Source organism: Xenopus laevis, chromosome 2L, assembly GCF_017654675.1.
Source record: "Xenopus laevis strain J_2021 chromosome 2L, Xenopus_laevis_v10.1, whole genome shotgun sequence".
In the NCBI taxonomy this organism is placed as follows: Eukaryota; Metazoa; Chordata; class Amphibia; order Anura; family Pipidae; genus Xenopus; species Xenopus laevis.
The window spans coordinates 160,629,957-160,645,015 of record NC_054373.1 but is presented as its reverse complement, the minus strand read 5'-3'; the positions used below and the strand labels follow the sequence as shown (position 1 = coordinate 160,645,015).

Sequence of the window (15,059 nt, the reverse complement as noted above, 5' to 3'; positions counted from 1 at the left end):
GCTTAGGGGTCGTCTCAAATTATCGAGCAGAAAATGAGGTTTGTCTGTAATATAAGCTGATGCTACAGTGCTGATTATTAAATTCTGATGCTAATTGCACTGGTTTCTGTGCTGCCATGTAGTAAATATCTGTATTAATTACTAATCAGCCTTATATTGTGACATTTCTATTCTATGTGTACTGTATATTGTGAGTGGGTCCCTAAGCTCAGTAAGTGACAGCAGCACAGAGCATGTGCAGTGAATCAGCAGAAAAGAAGATGGGGAGCTACTGGGGCATCTTTGGAGACACAGATCTTTACTGCTAAAGGGTTATGGTTGCCAGAAGCCCAAAACATAATGTACAACGTTTCTAGCTACTTCTTTAGTTAGGCTTTAGTTCTCCTTTAACACATATACTGTGCAAGTATTCTTCTGAAAATGTTCATACTATTATTGCCTAGAGAGTGATACTGCTGGTAACGTATACAATGTGGGACTTGTCCATACTCAAAGTAAGTTGCTTAATATCATGCAGAGGTGATTACAGAAAGTCTGCTATGCCATGAGCTCTGTCTGATTTTGTTTTGGAGGGAGTATAAGCGGAGGAGCAGGACTTGATTACTCATCACTGAACTTGTACTTTGTCATCTGGAAGTGAACACATACAGACTGTATTTTCTACTCACACATAAATGTCAAGAGAACTTTTAACATCCATCAAGTAACTTTTATACAGTATATGAATGGAGCATTTTCAAATAAACTCACTTCTTAGAAACTATATTATTATTATTGTCTACTGCATGCAGTGTCTCCTTTTTACTTACTTTTATACACTATGGTAAATTGATACATTATAGAGAGTATAAGCAAACCTACTGTTTTCAAAAAAAGAGGGGAACGCATTCACATCTTAGAAAATATATTATTTTTGCCTAAACTGACTGCATGCAGCTTCTCCTTATCGGTGGATTCTTATCTCGCTAAGCTATACATGCCAGAGAAAGGTACTGACAGAAGCTTTCTAAACTGCCAGAACTTTTATTCTGTCTTTGTTGTGTATTGTCACCAGCCTCAGGGCTGTACTGTGCTGGCTATTTTGATCACTGTTACTGTTTCCAGAAAAAAAGAGGCATCAGTACACCCGAGGTGCCATATCCCCTGAGATTCCCCTGATCCATCTGTGATGAAAATGAAAACAGACTCCTTACATAGAAATGATGATCGTTGCATTTTTATTCCTATTTCCTTTTTAAGAAAGAAATGTCATTGTGTCAAAGAGAAAAAAAGCATGAGAACCAATTTTAATGTCCTCACCCAAGGGATAAAAATTTCCTGCTGTAACAGATAAAACAATCCTTCATGTTTAGCATTAGGTACCCCTAGAGCTACAAACTTCATAGCTGAACAATGAAATATATTCTCATACCTAAAGCTCTGGGGATTTATATTTTAAAAAATACTCATTTGCATTCATTTCTGTAGGTAACTTCTTTCATCTTTCAAAGCAAATAGTCCCGTACCAAAAGTAAAAATAATTGAGTTATGGTTTATTCTTTCCCATGGGCAGCTTTGGGTTTACTGGGCTTAAAACAGCAGACTGCTTCTGATAATTATCTTATGCCCAAAAGCATCGACAGAAGCTCTGCCATATGACAAAGCACTAGGGTTTAATTTGGCACTGTTAGTAAAACTTACTATAAAAGATAATGAAGGATTTTCACCTACAATGGTTCCTGGGGCTGGATTTGTTTCCCAATGAACTTGGCCAGTCATATATATGACCAGCAGATAATCAAATCAGATATAACACTGATTATAACTGAGATATATTATGGATCTTTCTTAAGATAAAGAGTGCTTTATTGGAAAGGAAAAGTCATAGGCACAAAGCAGTAACGAATATTAATAAATGCCAATGGACCATTATATAATCAAGGATATGGCAAAATTGAAAGATGGGCAAAAGAAGACCATCCTTAATTAGAAATGCTTATATATTCTGGTCTATTTTGTCCACTCTGGAGCCAACCCTCCCACTCTTAAAGCCCTACTCCCTCACATGCAACCCACATCAATAGAAACCAAATAAAACATTTCATAAATGCACATCGCTTACATTTATCCAATAAACCTCCTCAATACAACTATGGGAAGCAATAGACCCTCCATTTAGAGCTATCTCATATATATATACAAAAGTATATTAAATACCCCCCCCCCAATCAATGGATTTAAAGGCAAATGGGAAGAGGAATTAGGGCTTATAATAGAAAAAGAGGAATGGCAGAAAACAGTGACATTGACTTACTCTACCTCCGCATGTTGCAAAATACATGAACTAAACTATAAACGTTTAAGTAAATAGTACAGAACACCAGTCAAGTTATCTAAGATTTACAATACACTCCCACCTACATTAGAGGTGTAGTACAGGAACAGTTACACCGTCCCACATCTTCTGGAGATGCCCACTTTTATCAGAATTTTGAACAAAGCCAATGGAAATTATCAAAGAAATCACAGATGTGGAGATCTCAAATGCACCTTTAAATATACTCTTTTATCAAACTCCTACACAAATACAATCATATCAGAAATCATTAATAACAATTATGTTATATACAGTCAAGTCCTTGATACCACAAAAGTGGAGGCAACCCCTACCTCCTAAAATCACTGACTGTCTGAATAAGATTTCTGAACTTGAATGATTATGAATGGGTCAAACCTGCCTGCCTTGTTTTCCTAATCAGAAAATCTGGACAGGACTCTCCTTGATTGATGCGTTGATTGACCAATCACCAATCGCAGTGTCATAGTCCAATCCCATTGATATTGTGAACCTGCCCCTGTCACCTGCCTTACTCTTGATGTCATACAACACGACCCCTTACATCATCTGCCCAGTCTATTAGTATAGAGCAGTGGTCCCCAACCAGTGGCTCGAGAGCATCATGTTGCTCTGCAACTCCTTCGATGGTGCTCTAAGTGACCTCAGAGCAGATGCTTATTTTTGAATTCCAGGCTTGAGAGCACATTTTAATTGCATAAAAACTAGGTGTATTGTCAAGTTTAGCCTCCTGTATGCTGTCAGTTCACATAGGGTCTACCAAATAGCCAAACACAGCCATTATTTGGCACCCCCCCCCGAGATTTATTTATGCTTGTGTTTCTCCCCAACTTTTGTTATATTTAAATGTTGCTCACAGTTATATAAAGGTTGGGGACCTCTGGTATAGAGCAACCCTATTTACATACTGGTCTGTTGCCTGACACTAATGTTATTTATAGGGAAAACCAATAAAAATATAGGAAGGTGGGTATTTTTTTTTCCAGAAAAGATGGCAAACCTAATTTTATGAGAAAGGTTATTAGTCTATAATCCAGCAGAGTACCTTGAATGGCATTTAACTCCTATTTTATCTTCTTGTGTAAAAACTCATTGGGGCAAATTCACTAAAGGGCGAAATTACACCAGCGACCCCTTCGCCGCACATCGCGCCACTACACCAGGAGCAAATTCATTACCACTACGCCAATTCACTACAATGCAAAGTTGCGTCTGGGCAGCCGAACGCTCACGAATTTTCACTAGCATTACTTCGGCTGGGCGAGCATTTCCTATCGAATTTTCGATAATTTTCATTTCTGCCTAGCGAAACTTCGCTAGCACTCTTGCACTTAGGTTAATTTGAATAGGGCGGGTACCTAAAAGTCGTATGGACGTCTTTAATAGTAATGTTGGTGCAAATGCTTGAAGTGACCACTTTTTCAAACACATGTCCAATGAGCCATATTAAAGACAGAGGAGATCCTCTAATGCCCTAGACATGAGCCCACCCTTAAACAAATGTGTTATGTTTTAGGTAGCCAAGGATGAGTAGAGTATAACAGTGCTTTATTAGCAGAGACTCATGCAGCCAGTATACAACAGTAACTTTCACTTTTAAGCTGTCAGAAAGTATGCACAGTATAAGTCTGGGCACAGTGACATCTACAGGCCATTTGTATAAACACCAGATATTCCCCCTATAGTAGGAAAGCATTTGGGCAAATGTAATAAACAATAACAATGCATCTTAAAGCAATAATATACATTATTCACATCACATAATCCTCCATGCAGGTAGTTTTCTGATTCTCTGTACGCCTTATAGGTTCACTTTCTTCAGGCCTATTGCAGTTGACATCAGGAGTAGGAAAATGTCCTTCATCAAATGGAACTTCTCCAAAGTCATATCTAACAGGAGCAAGAGGACTTGCATCCCATATGCATCCATCAGACAGTTCATATGTGTATGGTCCTCGCTGGCATCTCACTTCAAGTGGTGTAGTAAATTTAGATTATCCTTGTTTCGGTATTCCTGGTTTCTTAATTCTGACTAAAGATCCAGGCTGAAAGTGTACTTCTCTGGCACCATGTTTTCTGTCAGTATAAGCCTTGCATTTGGCTTTTTGACGTTTGACAATATCAGCAGTAGATGATTTTGTAGGTACAGTATTTTGTGGAATTTGATGTCTGCAACATGTAACTTAGTGCGCATCTGTCTGCCATGTAATAATTCAGCTGGAGATGATTGGGTTGTTGCATGCCACGTTGCTCTGTAGTTATGTAGAAACTTGTTGTAAATACTTTCCAAGATTTCCCAGTAAGATTTGCTGTCTGTAGTGCTTCTTTCAGACTTCTGTTGAATCGCTTGATTTCTCCATTTGCTTGTGGGTAATACACTGAAGATTTCCTATGCACAATATTCCTCTCTCTCAGATAGAATTCAAACTCAGATGAGACAAACTGTGGTCCTTTGTCTGATATTAACTCCTTTGGATTACCTTCTCTGCTGAAGACTGTAGACAGAAATGTTATCACTGTAGCTGATTTTATATGAGAAACAAATGCAATTTAAGGCCATTTACTGTAATAGTCTATCAAGGTTATAGCAAATCTACAGTCTATAGGAGCATCTGTAAAAGGACCGACAATATCAATAGCAAGTTTTTCCCATGCTGAATCACGGAATGGTACTGGTTTGACAACTGGTCTCACCTTAACTTTGTGTACAAAGTTCTTTGCACAGCCCAGTGAAGTGTTGCTTTGTGGTGGAATTTTAGACACTGGTTGTATGGCAGGCACTGGTGCTGTAGTAATGAGACCATCAACTAATTGTAGGTTTAATGCAGCAAAGAGATCCCTTCCAAGTATTGCAGTTTCCTTATTCACAATGTAAAGGTCACATTTTGTAGTATTTGATTCAAATTGTACAGTCACTGGCAAGCAACCAAGCACAGGGATTGGATCCTTTAAGTAACTGACCAGTTTCAGGGCAGGTGCAACAAGCAGATATTTTGCAAAGTATTTCAAGAAAATATCCTTTGGTAGTATAGAAACAGCTGAACCTGTATCAAGCATCAGGTTAATGGAGTGTCCCTTGTCAGCAGAAGCAGTACTGACACTGACAGTGCATATAAACTTGTCTGGAATAAATGTATCAACTTTATCCACACTTAATACTGTAACATTTGTAGTAATGACTTCATGAACATCTTTATCAGAACGAAGGCAGATCTTAGCAAAATGTCCTACTTTTGTCCAGTTGCGGCACCGTTTAGCTTTTGCAGGACATGTAACATGATTTGCAGTGCGTTGTGTTGAACCACAGCGAAAGCAGTATTTTCTATTTGTATTTGCTGCACAGTTTTGCAGTGTAGGTGAATCCCTTTCCTTAGCACTGTATTTTGCCTGTGACTGTGCATTATTAGGCCACAGTGCTGAATTCACAGTCTGTACATTCACAGCAGTTCCCTGACTGAGAGTTTTAGCCTCTGCCACTGCTGTTTCAATTTGGCTAGCAACTGTAATAGCATTTGTAAGGGTTAAATCCTGCTCTAGGAGCAGTCTCTCTCTAATCTGAGTTTGTTTTTTCCACTATTTGGTCTCTTAGCATTTCATCTGTTAGATTCCCAAACTCACAGGTAACAACCAGCTCTCTCAAAGCTGCTACAAATTGTTCTGTGGATTCGCCATTACGTTGTCCTCGTTGGCGGAATTTATATCTTTCAGCAACCACATTTACTCTTGGCAGGAAAAAGTTCTTTATAGCAGTAAGAGCAGTTTTATAAGTATCATCAGGTAATGGTAATGTATGGAATATACGCTGTCCCTCTGCTCCCAGGCAGTGAATAAGTAAAGCACGCTTTCTAGCAGTAGAAATCTCCCCTTGGTCAGCAGCAATAATGTAATTTTCAAACATACAGATCCAAGCAGTAAAAAGAATGGTACGCTCACCAGGGTGTGGAAGAAAAGGTTCAGGCTGCTGCAGAGGTTAATTTGAATAGGGCGGGTACCTAAAAGTCGTATGGGCGTCTTTAATAGTAATGTTGGTGCAAATGCTTGAAGTGACCACTTTTTCAAACACATGTCCAATGAGCCATAATAGACAGAGGAGATCCTCTAATGCCCTAGACATGAGCCCACCCTTAAACAAATGTGTTATGTTTTAGGTAGCCGAGGATGAGTAGAGTATAACAGTGCTTTATTAGCAGGGTCATGCAGCCATTACCCAACAGTAACTTTCCCTTTCACTTTTAAGCTGTCAGAAAGTATGCACAGTATAAGTCTGGGCACAGTGACATCTACAGGCCATTTGTATAAACACCATAAAATGTGACATGCCCCTCAAATTAGTTTTAAATAATTGTTCACACATAAATCTTTAAAGGGATACTGTCATGGGGAAAAACATTTTTCTCAAAATGAATCAGTTAATAGTGCTGCTCCAGCAGAATTCTGCACTGAAATCCATTTCTCAAAAGAGCAAACAGATTTTTTTATATTCAATTTTGAAATCGGACATGGGGCTAGAGATATTGTCATTTTCCCAGCTGCCCCAAGTCATGTGACTCAGCGCATTCGCAGTTGTAGCGGACCGGAATATTGGCCCAACTGTGCATGCGCCAATACGCCGCTCTCTCCTGAAGAGAAGATGTCGCCCGTGAACTCTGATGCCCTGAATCTGCACCGAGGGGTAAGTAAAGAGTTAGGGGTTTTTACCAGGGTTAACGCCTAGCCTGGGGGGAGCAGGGAGGGGGGTCTATGTAGGGTAGGGGGCTAGGGTTTTTTATAATTAAGGGTTTGGTTCTCCTTTAATGCATTTCCTTCATACAGTATATGAAGATTGAGGAAGATCTAGCTTTGTTTTATCAGTTTGCCTGGTCTGAGGTGGAGAAGTAAACTCTGACCAAAGAGGTAACGTCCAGTAAAATTCGCTAGAGAAAAAATTATGCTAGAGAATTAGCTAGTGTTAGTGAATTGGTGATGTCCCTGCAGTCCGCAGATGAGATTTCTGGGAAATTGTCTCTAGCAACAGCCGTTTCACCCTTTAGTGAATCTGCCCCATTGTATTCAACAGGGCTCATGTTATATCCTATGTAAACATAAATCCCCCCCCAAAGTCCAATTTTAACTTGCACGACTGCACACCCACGGGTACACATAATAGAAGCGATATTTGAGACGAGCTGTTTATAAACGCACGACTAAGATACAGTAGAGGTATTTATATGTATAGAAATCCATTTATTTGTATATGGGTCCAGGTTCCTAGATGTTTTACTGTAGCTCTGACAAGAGCCAAGTTACTACACAGAGGAAAAAAACACACTTCCGGGTCGCCTTCCCACCACGCGTGACGTCATCAGTGCGCGCTGACAGCTCGTTAGTTTGGGTGCTAGTGGCGCCAGAGCAGGATGCTGCAGCCCGTGGCCTCTCGGGAAGAGGATGAAGAGGACCCGGATGAAGGCACCGTGGAACTGACTACCCTGCAGCCGGCAGAGACAGATGGAGTCGGCCAGGAGTTGCAGCAGTACAGCCAGTACCCGGCCGAGATGGACTCCAGGGTGCTCTACTTTAACATGGTGCCCGTGGAATCCGTGGAGCCCGAGGAGGAGAACAGTGACCTGCTGGACAGCACGGCCAGCCCCGAGGAGCTAGAGGACGAGGATAACTCCGGGGATAATGACAGTGTAGTGACCAAGTCGTGCACTTACCAGGGCTGCCATGAGACCACTAGTCAGGTGGCCAAACAGAGGAAGCCGTGGATGTGCAAGAAGCACCGCAACAAGATGTACAAGGACAAGTACAAGAACAAGAAGAAGAATGATCAGGCCATGAGCAGTGCCAGCAGCAAGATGGAGGTCAGACAGGGTCATGGGCAAATCCAATTTACTGACATTATATTTCATTCACATCAGTCCCTGTCAGTTACGCTGCCTGTGTGTTATACTCCACCCAGGGAATGGCTAAAGCATCAAATGTCTTTAGAATGTTTCATGCCTGACATGTACGATCTTTAGAATGTTTAATGCATGACATGTACGATCTTTAGAATGTTTCATGCATGACGTATGATCTTTAGAATGTTTCATGCCTGACATCTACGATCTTTAGAATGTTTAATGTATGACATGTATGATCTTTAGAATGTTTAATGCATGACATGTATGATCTTTAGAATGTTTAATGCATGACATGTATGATCTTTAGAATGTTTAATGCATGACATGTATGATCTTTAGAATGTTTAATGCATGACATGTACGATCTTTAGAATGTTTAATGCCTGACGTGTACGATCTTTAGAATGTTTAATGCGTAACGTGTACGATCTTTAGAATGTTTAATGCATGAAGTGTATGATCTTTAGAATGTTTAATGCGTGACGTGTATGATCTTTAGAATGCTTAATGCGTGACATGTACGATCTTTAGAATGTTTAATGCATGACATGTACGATCTTTAGAATGTTTAATGCCTGACGTGTATGATCTTTAGAATGTTTAATGCATGAAGTGTATGATCTTTAGAATGTTTAATGCGTGACGTGTATGATCTTTAGAATGCTGGTTGTGCTCAGCAAGTGGCAAGATTTGTACTACCTGTGCAACAAGTGTCTGTGCTTCCCCAACCAATACTGGGCTTACACTGTATTCATGGGGGTGGTACATGTCCCCTCTCAAGCCCTTATACCTTGATTGAGGCACAGGGTAAAGGATCTCTGTACTTACCAGCTGCTTTATAACATGTAGTAAAGACAAGACTGCCACACATCTGCTGGCTCTGTACAGATATACCTTGGATGCAAGTGATTCTAGAATGAGCTCTAAAGGGGTGATTTTGTGTCATGAAAAATGTTGGCAACTTCACCGTGGGAGCATATAGCTGCTACTATGTAAATAATGGCAATTTATTTTGCTTTTAAGTGAATTTAAGATTAATAATGTAGCAGCTAAATATGGGTGTTTTTCAGAATGTTTTGTGTTAATTACTCTATTTACATCTAAACCGTCCCGTGCAGGAGAACTCCGAGTGTCCGATCTCTCTTACCAAACAAAGGCCTAGTTCTGTCGGGGATCGACCTACACGACCCTCATTACTGGAACAAGTATTAAACCAGAAGCGGCTGGTAAGTATTCTGTTACATTTCACTGGAGTCAGTTGTAAATATATGTACAATATATAAACTGCTGCTGTCTGTACATGAACTTGCGTGTCTGCTTTCCACTGGCACGGCATAAATAACATATCTTTATATTGAAACGTCAACTTTATTATATTACATCAGTTGAAGCTTTTCTATACTTACCTCCTGCTTAGGTATTTCTTCTGCTGAAATAGTGAATATCAGGTTTGTCCCTAGTTTTTTTAATGGCTATTCCTTTTTCAGGGATTTCTGCTTGCAAGTGCCACTTACAATTGGGTTGGCTTTTATTTACCAGGTAGTAGGTATGGAAACTCTATGACAGTAAAGCTTTTTAGCTGCCAACATTCTTCTCCCTAGTTTTGTGTCCCGTAGTCTGTGCAAGACTTCCACCCCTCCCCCCCCACTAGAGATGTGGGCTAACAGAAAGAGAGGTTTGGGGGAACAATAGTTTTTTTTTATGGTCCCCATGACTGCTAGGCCACCAGCACAGAGAGGGTGTGGGAGTTATCCCACACTTCCGGTGAGGGAAACAATTGGAGTGGCAGGTGCTCCTGGTGTGGGTGGCCACCACTGCAGTACAGGTATTATAAGCTCATACTTTCAGTGGGGTGACGTGCACTTCAAAGGGGACTCAATATAACAATATAATAGGAGTCTGTTCTCTCTAAGCTTTTTTTAATAAGCTGGCTTGCAACATTGGTTCAGAAGTAGTAGGGAGCAGAAAAGAATGTAGGTAAAATAAGTACAGCTATAGGATCTGTTATCCCTAATGCTTGGTACTTGGGGTTTTTTCTTCCCAAACGATACAAAAGGGATGTTCTTTAATAAAAAAATTTTACTAAAAATCATTTAAACACCCACTAGGATTTTTTTTTTGCCACCAACATGGATTCCTGCTGCTGAGGTACTAAAGTACAAGCTGCTGTTTTATCATCAACACTTTTTTGGGATTCAGCAAATATGCAAATTAGCGAGGGGGAAACATTTTACACGTTCCTTAATCACGTGACCTAAATGGTGTGGCCAGGCACTTGGGTTCGACGGATATCGAATCATGATGATAAAGGCTCGGATTCATCCAAATCCTGAACTTGATCCGGGATTCAGACATCCCTAGTTTCTTTCGATGCATTTTTTCTCGGCTATAATATTTTTATTCATTTGCAAGAAAAACATTGTGAACCCTTTGGGATTACCTGGATTATTGTATTAATTTCTCATACCACTGTTGTGCAGTGTCCTTGCAGTGCTGGGATCCTACATCCAGCCAAAGCACAGGAACTCTTTGTTCTCCCCATGATTATGTGGGTTTCCTCAGGGGACTCCAGTTTTCTCCCACGCTACAAAAACACAAGGCAGACTCATTTGCGTCTGATAAAATGAACCCTACTATGAGTGAGCTTGATCAGGACCTAAAATGGTAATCTCCACTGGGACAGCAGCTAATGTGAATGATGTAAAACTCTGTAGAATATGCTGGTGCTATATAAATAAGCAATAAGCCCGAAGCAATGGCTTAACTACAGAGTAACATGAAGCCATGGGGTGAGGCCTAAGTCTGATTGTTCTGTAGAGGGCCCATAAGTGACCAGCGATGCAGAAAAACGTCGGTCATCTGCGACATGAAAAATATCACAGGTGCCAAACAATATTGATCGATAAAAACTTTTTCCGGGGATGTACAGCTGCACGTTTTGTATGGATAAAAAGCAGGAGGATGTTATAGTATGAGTGCTATCTTCCTCTTCCCATTTGCGCATTAAAGGAGAAGGAAACCCCCTGGGTGCAAAAACCCTCCCCCCCTCCCCTGTGTTGCTTCCCCTCCCTCCTCCCCCCTGGCCTACCTGTCCCCCTGGGAAAATGCCCCTAACTTGTTACTTACCTTTCTGCGCAGGTCCAGTCTACAGAGTTCACTGACGACATCTTCTTCCACGCGATCTTCTTCCTGCTTTGACCTGCGTTTTGGGCATGCGCAGTAGGAGCATTTCGCCGGTATGGATCTACTGCGTATGCGCCAAAAGTCACAAAGTTTTCCGATTTCACTTCGTGACTTTTGGCGCATGCACAGTAGATCTGTACCGGCAAAATGCTCCTACTGCGCATGCGCCGGTCAAGGCAGGAAGAAGATCGCTTGGAAGAAGATGTCGTCTGTGAACTCCCTGGACTGGACCTGCGCAGAAGGGTAAGTAACAAGTTAGGGGCATTTGCCCAGCGGGACGGGTAGGCCAGGGGGGAGGAGGGAGGATGGGCAACACACAGGAGGGGGGGAGGGTTTTTGCGCCGACTGGGTTTCCTTCTCCTTTAAGGGGTCCATTTATCATGCTGTGTAAAAATTGGAAGAAAAACGTCACCAGTGATGTTACCCACAGAAACCAATCAGATTTGGTTTCTAAATTGTAGGAGACTGTTGGAATCTAATTGCTGGTTGGTTGCTATGGTCAACATCACTGGTGATATTTTCTCGAATTGTGACATTGTGATAAATAGGCCCTAATTGTATTTGCGTAATATTTCTGTACACGCCTCAGTTAATCCTTTTTCTCTCTTTCCGCAAGTCTCTGCTCAGAAGCCCAGACGTTGTCCACTTCCTGCAGACCCAGCAGCAGCTTCTCGCCAAGCGTTTGAACAAAGACAGTCTTCCCAAGGCTCCCCCCAATGACTTGGGATCTGCATGAAGAAGACCTTCCTTCTTTCTATCATTCATTGCCTGAGACTTTATTTATTTGCATCTGAATTTTATCTGTTTCTGGACACACTGAACAAAAAATGGAAAGAGTTGGTTCTAGTGGCTACACGTGGGCACCACTGAAACAGCTTCTTGTTTCTACTGATATTGAAGCAATATTCCCTTTTTTTTCCCAATGGGAACATTCAGAGGTTAAAGCCAGTCTGTGACTTTTTACCTTTGAAATGCCGCGTTTTGTAACCAGGTTAAAAGTGTTTTAATATGGATTTGTTGTGTTTTACTCTGTGTTTTTTCTTTTTTTTTTGTATTATTCCATAAAATACGACATCTGTGTATGAATGGGAGCAGCCATGTTAACCGAGGTCCCTTCCTCTAGTGTAACAATGGCAGATTAGCAAGGTAGCATGTTTGTATCGTTTGGGAAGAAATATGTTGTTATGTACATAAGGGCCAATGGCTGAAGTAACTGTATGCTTAAAGGTATAGTTTGCCTTTAAATTAATTTTTTTTTAAAGAATAATGTTCTGAGACAAATTGCAATTGGTCTTTTTTTGTAGTTTTTGATTGCTGTGACCTTTTGTTTAGCAGCTCACGAGTTTGGAATTTCAGCAGCTGTGTGGTTGCTATGGTCCAGTTTATTATAGCAATCAGGCAGTGCTTTGAATGACTGGAAGATGGATTGAAGAGGTCTGAATATAAAGATAAGTAATAATAAAATCATAGCCTCACAATAGGTTTATGAAGCAAACGAGGAAGGCAAATAATTAAAACAAACAAAAAAAATTATGGCGACCAATAGCAGAGTTGCTAAGAATAAGTCATTGTATAAAATAGTAAAAGGCGAGCTACCCCTTTAATATTAAAGTGATACTGACACTAACATTTTTCTTTTCAAAATACTATTCTGCATTAAAAGTTACCTATAGGTCATGTTGATCGTTTTTCGCTAATAGTTCTGCTTTTGTAAACAATTGTCACTTGAAGTTCCTAAACCTGATTTTTACCAACCTGACTGTCCCTTCTTAACCGGTCAGTTTTTAATGCGAACGGACTCCTGCTGCACAAATATGGCAGCCCCCTCATAGAGGAACATGGGGGTAAGAAACGTAATGTAACAGCATCAGGCAAATACTTATATGGCAAAATTATAAACAGCATTCAAAGACAATGTTATGATAGATAGTTAAAAAAGGTTATTTTCTGATGTCAGTATCTCTTTAAATCAAGTCATGCTACCAGTTTTCTCAGACTGTTTCTCTGTATTTTTACATCTTTGTGAAGTCTCTGTTATCTTTACGCTAGGGGCCAAATTTACTTATGGTCGAATATCGAGGGTTAATTAACCCTCGCTATTCGACTGTCGAAGTTAAATCCTTCGACTTCGAATATCGAAGTTGAAGGATTTACCACAATTCGTTTGATCGAACGAAAAATCGTTTGATCGAACGATTAAATCCTTCGAATCGTTCGGTTCGAAGGATTTTAATCATCGATCTAACGATTTTTCTTCGACCCAAAAAGATTGCAAAGCCTATGGGGACCTTCCCCATAGGCTAACATTGACTTCGGTAGGTTTTAGGTGGCGAACTAGGGGGTCAAAGTTTTTTGTTTTTTTTTAAAGAAACAGTACTTCGACTATCGAATGGTCGAATAGTCAAACGATTTTTAGTTCGAATTGTTCGATTCGAAGTCGTAGTCGAAGGTCGAATTAGCCCATTCGATGGTCGAAGTAGCCAAAAAAAAAAAACATTCGAAATTCGAAGTTTTTTTTATTCTACTCCTTCACTCGAGCTAAGTAAATGGGCCCCAAAGTGTATGTAAAAGTGTTAAGATCATGCTGCTGTTCATGATGGGGAGTTATTTGCATACCACATATTAGCTGGTTAACAGAAGGTGGACGTTCCCTGGGATTATGTGTTCATAGAAATTATGTTTCTTTTAAAGAGAATGTAGTACTTGTTCAGATTTTGTAGTTTTATGATGACCTATTTGTCATATTGTTCATTTGTATTGAATTGTATTCTGTATGTCTGTACTGTATGTATATATGCTGTTCATCAATAGAATCTTTCATAGCCAACTCGTCGTATTGTGTGTTCCTTCCTTTGCAGTTGCAGAAATTGACAGTCCCTTATTTATCAAGGCTCGAGTTGTGTTTTCCACGAAAATTCAAGTTTTCAAGTTGATTTTTTTGTTTTTGTTCAAAACTCACGTTTTCGGGTTAAAAAAAGTTGCACTTTTTCGAGATTTATTATACCCTGACCCTGGAAATAGCTAAAATCTGAAAACAGATAAAACCTGTTGAGTAGGAGTCAATGGCAGAGGTCCCTTGAACCTTTTGAAGATTTTAATAGCCTTCATGATCGAGTTTTTTTTGGAGGGCTGTGCCAGAAAACAATTCAAGCCATTTAATTAATTAGAGTATTTTGGTTTTGCAATTTGAACTTGCAGAATCAAGTTTTTTTCCATTTGAGTTTTTTCTTAAAGCGATAACGAGATGTTCCTATAGAAATCAAGGAATGTGTCAGTATCAAGTATGCGCTGCACCCGCAATAGTTCCCCCTCAAGGCCAACTGCTTTGACCCGACACAGCTAAAAGATCTTCAGTGCTGCTTCAGTGACGCTGGGCTGGAGCGGCGCGATCCTTCCATAGGCTGATTACGAATGAAAACAGGACTTCAGCCTATGGAAGGATCACTCCTCCCCCAGCCCAGCGTCACTGAAGCAATACGGTAGATCTGTTAGTAGTGTCAGCCGGTCTGTTGCACCAAGGTTCGCGTGGGCTGGGGGCGACTTTGAGGGGGGCTATTGCGGGTGCAGAACATACTTGATATTGACACGTTCTCGGACGAATTTTAAAGGACCTGAAAACTCGCATCTAATTCGATCAAAAGCGATTCGAGTTTTTGCTC

At 40.4% G+C, this 15,059-nt stretch overlaps 1 pseudogene; it reads left to right on the top strand.

The window, feature by feature from the left end:
• Positions 1 to 7,652: 7,652 nt before the first annotated feature.
• LOC108708686 lies at positions 7,653 to 13,044 on the top strand (annotated as a pseudogene).
• The last annotated feature ends 2,015 nt before the right edge of the window (positions 13,045 to 15,059 follow it).